The sequence below is a fragment of the Phyllostomus hastatus genome, unplaced genomic scaffold (assembly GCF_019186645.2).
Source record: "Phyllostomus hastatus isolate PE091 unplaced genomic scaffold, TTU_PhHast_1.1 phas_scaffold_182, whole genome shotgun sequence".
NCBI classification, from domain to species: Eukaryota; Metazoa; Chordata; class Mammalia; order Chiroptera; family Phyllostomidae; genus Phyllostomus; species Phyllostomus hastatus.
The window spans coordinates 21084413-21090893 of NW_025334013.1; the positions used below are offsets into that span (position 1 = coordinate 21084413).

At 49.9% G+C, this 6481-nt stretch overlaps 1 long non-coding RNA gene across 1 annotated transcript; it reads right to left on the minus strand.

Annotated features, from left to right (window-relative positions):
* Positions 1–567: 567 nt before the first annotated feature.
* On the minus strand, positions 568–4643 carry LOC123831558. Its single transcript, XR_006787930.1, has 3 exons — positions 4490–4643; positions 1412–1520; positions 568–663 (listed from the first exon to the last, which is right to left on the minus strand). It is a non-coding gene; the product is annotated as an uncharacterized LOC123831558 (long non-coding RNA).
* Positions 4644–6481: the final 1838 nt, after the last annotated feature.

Here is a 6481-nt window from a genome sequence, read left to right on the forward strand (position 1 = left end):
TAGTATGGGAATGCTATTAATACCTACCTCATTAGTGGGCTGTAAGGGTTAAATCTGGAAAGTGAATGTGGTAAGTGCTCACTGTGTTAGATGTCACTATAATTGTTGCTGTTTCTGAGCGCTTACCTTGAACCAGGCACCATTCCCAACAGGTCACGTCCTCACCACCACCCTGTGAAGTAGGTGAGGTTGTAACTAAACACTATAACCCAAAGAGGCTTCAGTGGTTTCACAAAGGGAAGGGAAAGCAGAGCTAGCAGCGGCTCCCCTCCCTCCAGCTTGCAGGAGTCCGAGGCTCCCATCCTCTGGAGGATACATAATATCAAAGACGATAGCTGGTGTTCCCCAAACACTTAACATCCGTTGGGCTCAGTGCTGAGCGTGTGCATGCGCAGGCATTCCTCCCACGGTGCCAGTTTTCATAACCTGAACTGTGCATAGCTTGATGGATCAATTAGGGAACACAATTTGCATCCTGCGGCTTGCTGATTGGTTAGACACCACTGCAAGCTGGAAGCAGCCGGAAGCGGAGGCTGGGCTGCGGTGTGGCTGCTGCTGGCTGGGTCTTGCTTTGTTTATCCGAACAATGGTTGCTTCTCAAGTTGTGTTACTGATGGTGCTGGAGATGATAGAACTAGGCAGGCCAGTAGTCCAGAGGAAAATCTGGGTGTAATCAAAACCCGGGAATGCTCAGGGATGTTTAACATTCGTAGCTGTACACATATTGCTCTGACAAACACTTTTATTATTAAAACATCAGCAAGAAAAATGAGTTTGCAATTGCTGGACTGAAAATCTCTAAATCCAGCCTGTTTTCACATTTGTTTTGATGATTAATTTCAAAACAACAGCACACAATAATAACCTTTGTTAACCTTCATTGGGCTTACTGTGTGTAAGAGCTTTATACACACAATCTATTTTAATCTTTACAACAACTCTATTTGTTATTGGCTCCATTTTACGGATGTGGAAACTGAGGCACAGAGAGATGAGGCGGTGGCTCAGTGTTACACCGCTAGGAGGCAGAGCTGGGTTTCAAACGCGCACCGTCTGGCTCAAGCCAGAAGCCTTGAAAGCGCTGTGCTGTGCTGCAGGGCGGCTGGTACTGTGCCGTGTCCTGGTTCTTGCGTGACAGTCAATGGGCCACCTGATCTCATTTAGTTTTCCTGCTAATCCCAGAGACAGTTACCATTATTTTTGCTGTTTCCCAATGTAGACAGAAATGTCCAGCGAATTGCTTTTGAAAAGTCACATAGGCAGTAAACGACTGAGTCTGGGCTCAAAATGCCAAATGCCAGATTGAAAGTCCTTGACCTCCCTGCCTGGGTCAAGTCCCCGTGCTATTTCCTCTTATAGCATCAGGTGCCCACCAGTCCACAACTGACCACGGTTGCCATTTGACACGTACCTTTGTGGTTATTGATCTTCTCCCCAGCTAGGAGGTAAGCTCTGTGAGGACAGGGTCCATGTAGGATTTTGTTCATTGTTTGTCTCCACCAAAAGTGCCCGATTAGTATCTGTGGATTGAATGAGTGAAGGATGGATTCTGTCAGAGAAGCCAAGCTAGACCCAGGAGGCCCAGGGGACACACTCCAGCTCCCTCAGCCCCATTGAGGTGATTCTTAAGGCTCTGGGCTTTGGGCTCAGCCATCCTTGACCTCCAGGGTCATAGAATGATTTCAGCCCCTGAGCCCATCAGCAGGTAGGGGGAATAGAATTGCCTTTACTGTCTGAGCTTGAATTCAGGTCCTTGGAGCCACAGATAATGCTAATGGCCTAGACAAATCCATTCCCCCTTCTTCCTTGCTGGGAAGACTTGTTTTATTTGGGCCCCGCCCCTTTGAGCCCAGCAATCAGGCGGCAAACCCATCCTTGGCCCTGGGACATGAATCGTGGTTGGCCTAAGCAAGTCACGGTAATTATATCCCCTTTGCCAATATTGGTTTAGTGAAAGGTTTTTTTGTTTGTTTTGTTTTTAGGTTTTATTTATTTTTTTAGAGAGGGAGGGAGGGAGAACAAGAGGGAGAAAAACATCAATGCACAAGAGAAACATCCATTGGCTGCCTCTCGCATGTTCCCCAACTGGGGACCTGGCCCGAAACCAAGGCATGTGCCCTGACCGGGAATCAAACCGGTGACCCCTCAGTTCACAGGCTGGTGCTCAACCCACTGAGGCACACCAGCCAGGGCTTAGTGAAAGCTTTGTGATCCAATCCTGGTCAATGGGACCTGAGGGGAAATCTGATGAGGAGGCTTCGGATAAAGGTGTTCTTCCTTTCAAGATACATAAGAGGAAATGCCTTCTCCACCAAACATTGTTGAGTCCGTTGATGACGGCAGGTCCTGCTGCATCCATCTCGTGACCAGGAGGCGAGCCATTGCCAACATGGGAAGGAGGCTGAGGCCTCTTTGAAGACACCATTGAGCCCCTGAATTTCCAAATTCTAGAACATTTCACCTTTTTTTGTAAGAAAATGAACTCCTTATGGCTTAAGCCATATTTAGTTGGAGTTTCTGTACCCTGTTCCTCTAAGCCTCCTGCATGGTACACAGGGAGCCTCTGGCTCCTGTAGCGCTTGCCTAGCTGTTCCTCTGCCTCTCTGCACTGTGGTTTCTCATTTTTTTGAAAGGGTGCTGGAAACTAACATTTGTGAGTTTCCTACTACAAGTGTATTGTCTCATTTCTTCCACTAAATAATGACAGGCCTGCAAAGTAGGTTCTTTTGCTCCTAATTTACTGATAAGGACCCTGAAGTGCAGTCAGGTCAAGTACAGAGACTTGTCCAGGGCCCCACATCCAGGCTCCCCAATGTCCACAGGGTAACACCCAAACTTCTAACCTTGGCATTCAGTGCCCTTCGGGACCCTTGGTTCCTTCCACCTTCTTCAGCCTCAAGTCTCCCTCCTCAACACTCCGCACCTCACTCCAAGCTCTAGCCAGACAAAAACTTCCTTTAGTTCCCCTGCTCTGCCCTTTGTACGTGTTGCTCCCTCTGCCTGGGGCAGTCCACTTCCTTTCTGCCCGACTCTTTGAGCTCTGAAGCTTTTCCTGACCACTCAAGCTGGCCTTGGCCTGCCCTTTCTCTGCACCCCCACAATGTCCCGGACCTCCCTCACCCATCACCTCTCGCACTTTGTTATGGGGTCCTTGCCCATGAGGTTCTGAAGGTTTACCAGGGCAGTGGGGTGCAGTGATCAGGAGCATAGTCTCTGGCACCAGAGTCTGACTGCTGGCTCCATCACTTCCCAGCACTGGGACTACAGTGCACCCTTTCCTCTCTCTGTGCCTTGATTTCACCCCCGTGACCTGGGGTATTTAATAGTTTCTACCTTGCACCATTGCTGTGAGGGTTAAATGAGCTCATTCAAAAAAAGTTCTTAGAACGGTGCTTGGCACATAGCAAATACTCAATTAATCTTGTCTGTTTTTATTATCTCTGTATCCAAAGCCCTTGACATCTACCAGGCATTCAGTGAGTGTTTGTTGGATGAATTAATGGTGCAGTTGTGATGGTTAATTTTATGTTAACTTGACTGGGCCGCCAGATGCCCAGATAACTCGCTGAATGTTATTTCTGGGTGTGTCTGTGAGGTCCTACCAGGAAGAGATGAGGAGAGTAGGATTTTAATCGTTGGACTCAGTAAAGCACACTGAGCTCTCCAGTGTGAGGATCACCCCGTCCTCGGAGGACTCGGACAGAGCAAACAGGTGGACTCGGGGTGAATTCGCGCTGTGCCCGAATGCTAGGGCTGGAACTTCCGTCTGCAGCACTCAGACTGGGACAGACACCGTTGGCTCTCCTGGATCTTGGACCTCTGGGCTTGGACTAGAATGACATCATCAGTTTTCCTGGGTCTCTGGCAGATTGTGGAACACATCAGCCCCCAATCCCATAAAGAGTCCGCCCGTTATCTTATCTTTAATCTTATCTTGTCGTGTCTTATCTTATCTGGCTGCTACCGTTGGTGTTGGTTCCGCTACTTGGGAAGACCCTGGGGGAGAACCCTGACTAATCCAGCGGTGGGACTCAGGTTCCCCACAACACACCCCCTCGGGTACTGAGGTGGCCTGAGGTTCAACACTGTGAAGGCTCTTGAATCAGACACACTTGGGCTCAAATCCTAGCTGTGTGACCTCGCACAAGTTGCTTCCCCTCCTGTGTCGCCATTTCCGCATCTGTACACTGAGGAAACCAGTCCCTACCAGGAAAGATTGTTGTGTCTACAAAAGATTCGCCTGGCGCAGAGCCCAGCGTATAGCAGGGGCTCAAATACCTTAAGTTTCCTTATCCCCACCCCGTGTCAGGATTTTTGCCAAGGGCCACATCTGAAGAAAGGATGTTAGAAAATTGGCTTCAGTCCACTTAAAATCTCAAAGGATAAAGTCGTCTTTGTGATTTAAAGGCCCTCTCCCTACCCTGTGCTGTCCAGGTCCCCCTCCACCCTACGCCCCCACACACACACACTCCAGGGCCTTTGAACTTACTGGGCTTTGGCAGGAAAGAGATCCCCCGCAGCAGAGAAATCGGAAAGAGCAGACCCTCCCTGCTCACTTCCTACTGAGTGAAGGGACACAGGAGGAGCATTGAGGAGTGGAGGGGGCCCTGGGCCAGCACCGCTGCCTGGATACTGGTCCCGACTTGCCCACCGGCTCCCTGTCTGACCTTGACCAGGCCCTGTGCCTCTCAGGGCTCCATTGGCCCCACTGTCCAATGGGGTTGGGCTCTGTGACGTCTGAGGTCCTTCTGGAACAGGCATTCTGGGATGCAGGAAGTAGGACCCCTGGGCTGCCAGGAAGATCAAAGGGTAGCTTCCCAGAGGAGGCCTTGCAGCTGCCTGCCCTCTGGAGCAGCTCTGGGCTTCCTGCTCTGCACGGAGCCTCCTGAGCAGCTCTGGGAACAGTGGAGCCTCAGCCAAGGTCAGGGGCTGGGCCTCCTCGTACCACCCCCCTCCCTGCCCCAGTCCTGAGTCATAGGTTTGAGATACTTGACTCCATTTTCCTCTGTTAGCCACCTGGAATGGAGGCCACCTGGGATGAAAGAGCACCATGCTGTGTATTCTTCAAGTTTAATTCACAGGAAATGACTATGCCTTAGGACACTGGGAAACTTCCCACTTGGCCCTTCCAAGGACCTCCCAGGATTCTGCAGGGTTAATTGACCCTGTCTGCACTCATCATACAGCCTTTGCAGCTGGCGACACCTGCTCTGCGGGACCTCCCATCCCCTGGTTCTTTCTGGTTGGTCCCTCCTTGCTCTACTCAGTGCCCTCTCTATACCTTTACAGGTGCTGTCTCTGCCCTCCCCTCCCCCATCCCTGGACTCACAGCCAGACCCAAGATTGGTACTTCCCTGTGTCATCTCTCTTCTTCCTGGTCATCTCTCTTCCTTCTGGCAAAACCTCTGAGGGAGACATTACTGCCATCTTCATTTTCCTTCACACAGGCTCAGAAAGGTGAAACGCCTCGTTGAAGGTGTCTGGGCAGCTCCAGGCTGCGCCCAGTCCAAGACCCAGCCTCCTTCCTTTCTTCACATCCCTCGCTCTGTCCGCGCTCTCTGCCCTCTGCCCCTGCTTCCCTTGACTAGGACTCTTGGGCTCGCACAGCACAGAAATCCAACTTGAAGACACTTAAGCCCACAAGGAAGTGAACGATTTATTAGAGAGATATTAGGGTAGATTTTAGAGTGGGACTCAGCAGCCAAATCACAGAGGTACAAGTGCAGTCTTCCCAAATGTGCAGCCTGCAGGAAGCAAGGTCACCTGCCGGGGCCTCAGTGTCCTTGCCGGTAGGATGGAGCTTCGAATAATAACACCTCCTTCACTGGGCCATTGGGAAGGGTCAGTGAATCAGGACAGTGACTGCGGTAAAAAAGGTATTTTATATCGCGACCAGTACACACATAACCTAAAACAAGTCCGTAAATGAAAACTGGCTGTTATTGTGTGTGATATACTCTGATGCTTTCTGTTGTAGTTTAGTCTAGTTTATTTTGTGCATTAAAATATATGGTTGCGGCCCTGGCTGGTATGACTCAGTTGCATTGTCTCATAAACTGAAAGGTCACAGGTTGGATTTTCAGTCAAGGTACATGAATGTGTTGCAGGTTCAGTCCCTGGTCAGGGCATGTACAAGAGGCAACTGATCAATGTTTCTCTCTCACACTGATGTTTTTCTCCCCCTTTCTCTCCTTTCTTCCCATTTCTCTAAAATCAATAAGCATGTCCTTAGGTGAGGATAAATACACACACACACACACACACACACAAGGTCTGTTCGGAAAAACTCCAGCCATTGTTAATATAACAAGAATTGTTTGCACAACATCCACATAACCTGGCAGTCAAGGGGAGTGGACTGGAATGCGCATGCGTGAACAATGACGCTTTCACTGTACCAGTCAATGGGGGCGGTAAATGCTGTTGAGTGAGCATGTATACCATGTGGCTGGCACATTCAAAATGATGAGCAAGCAGAGCA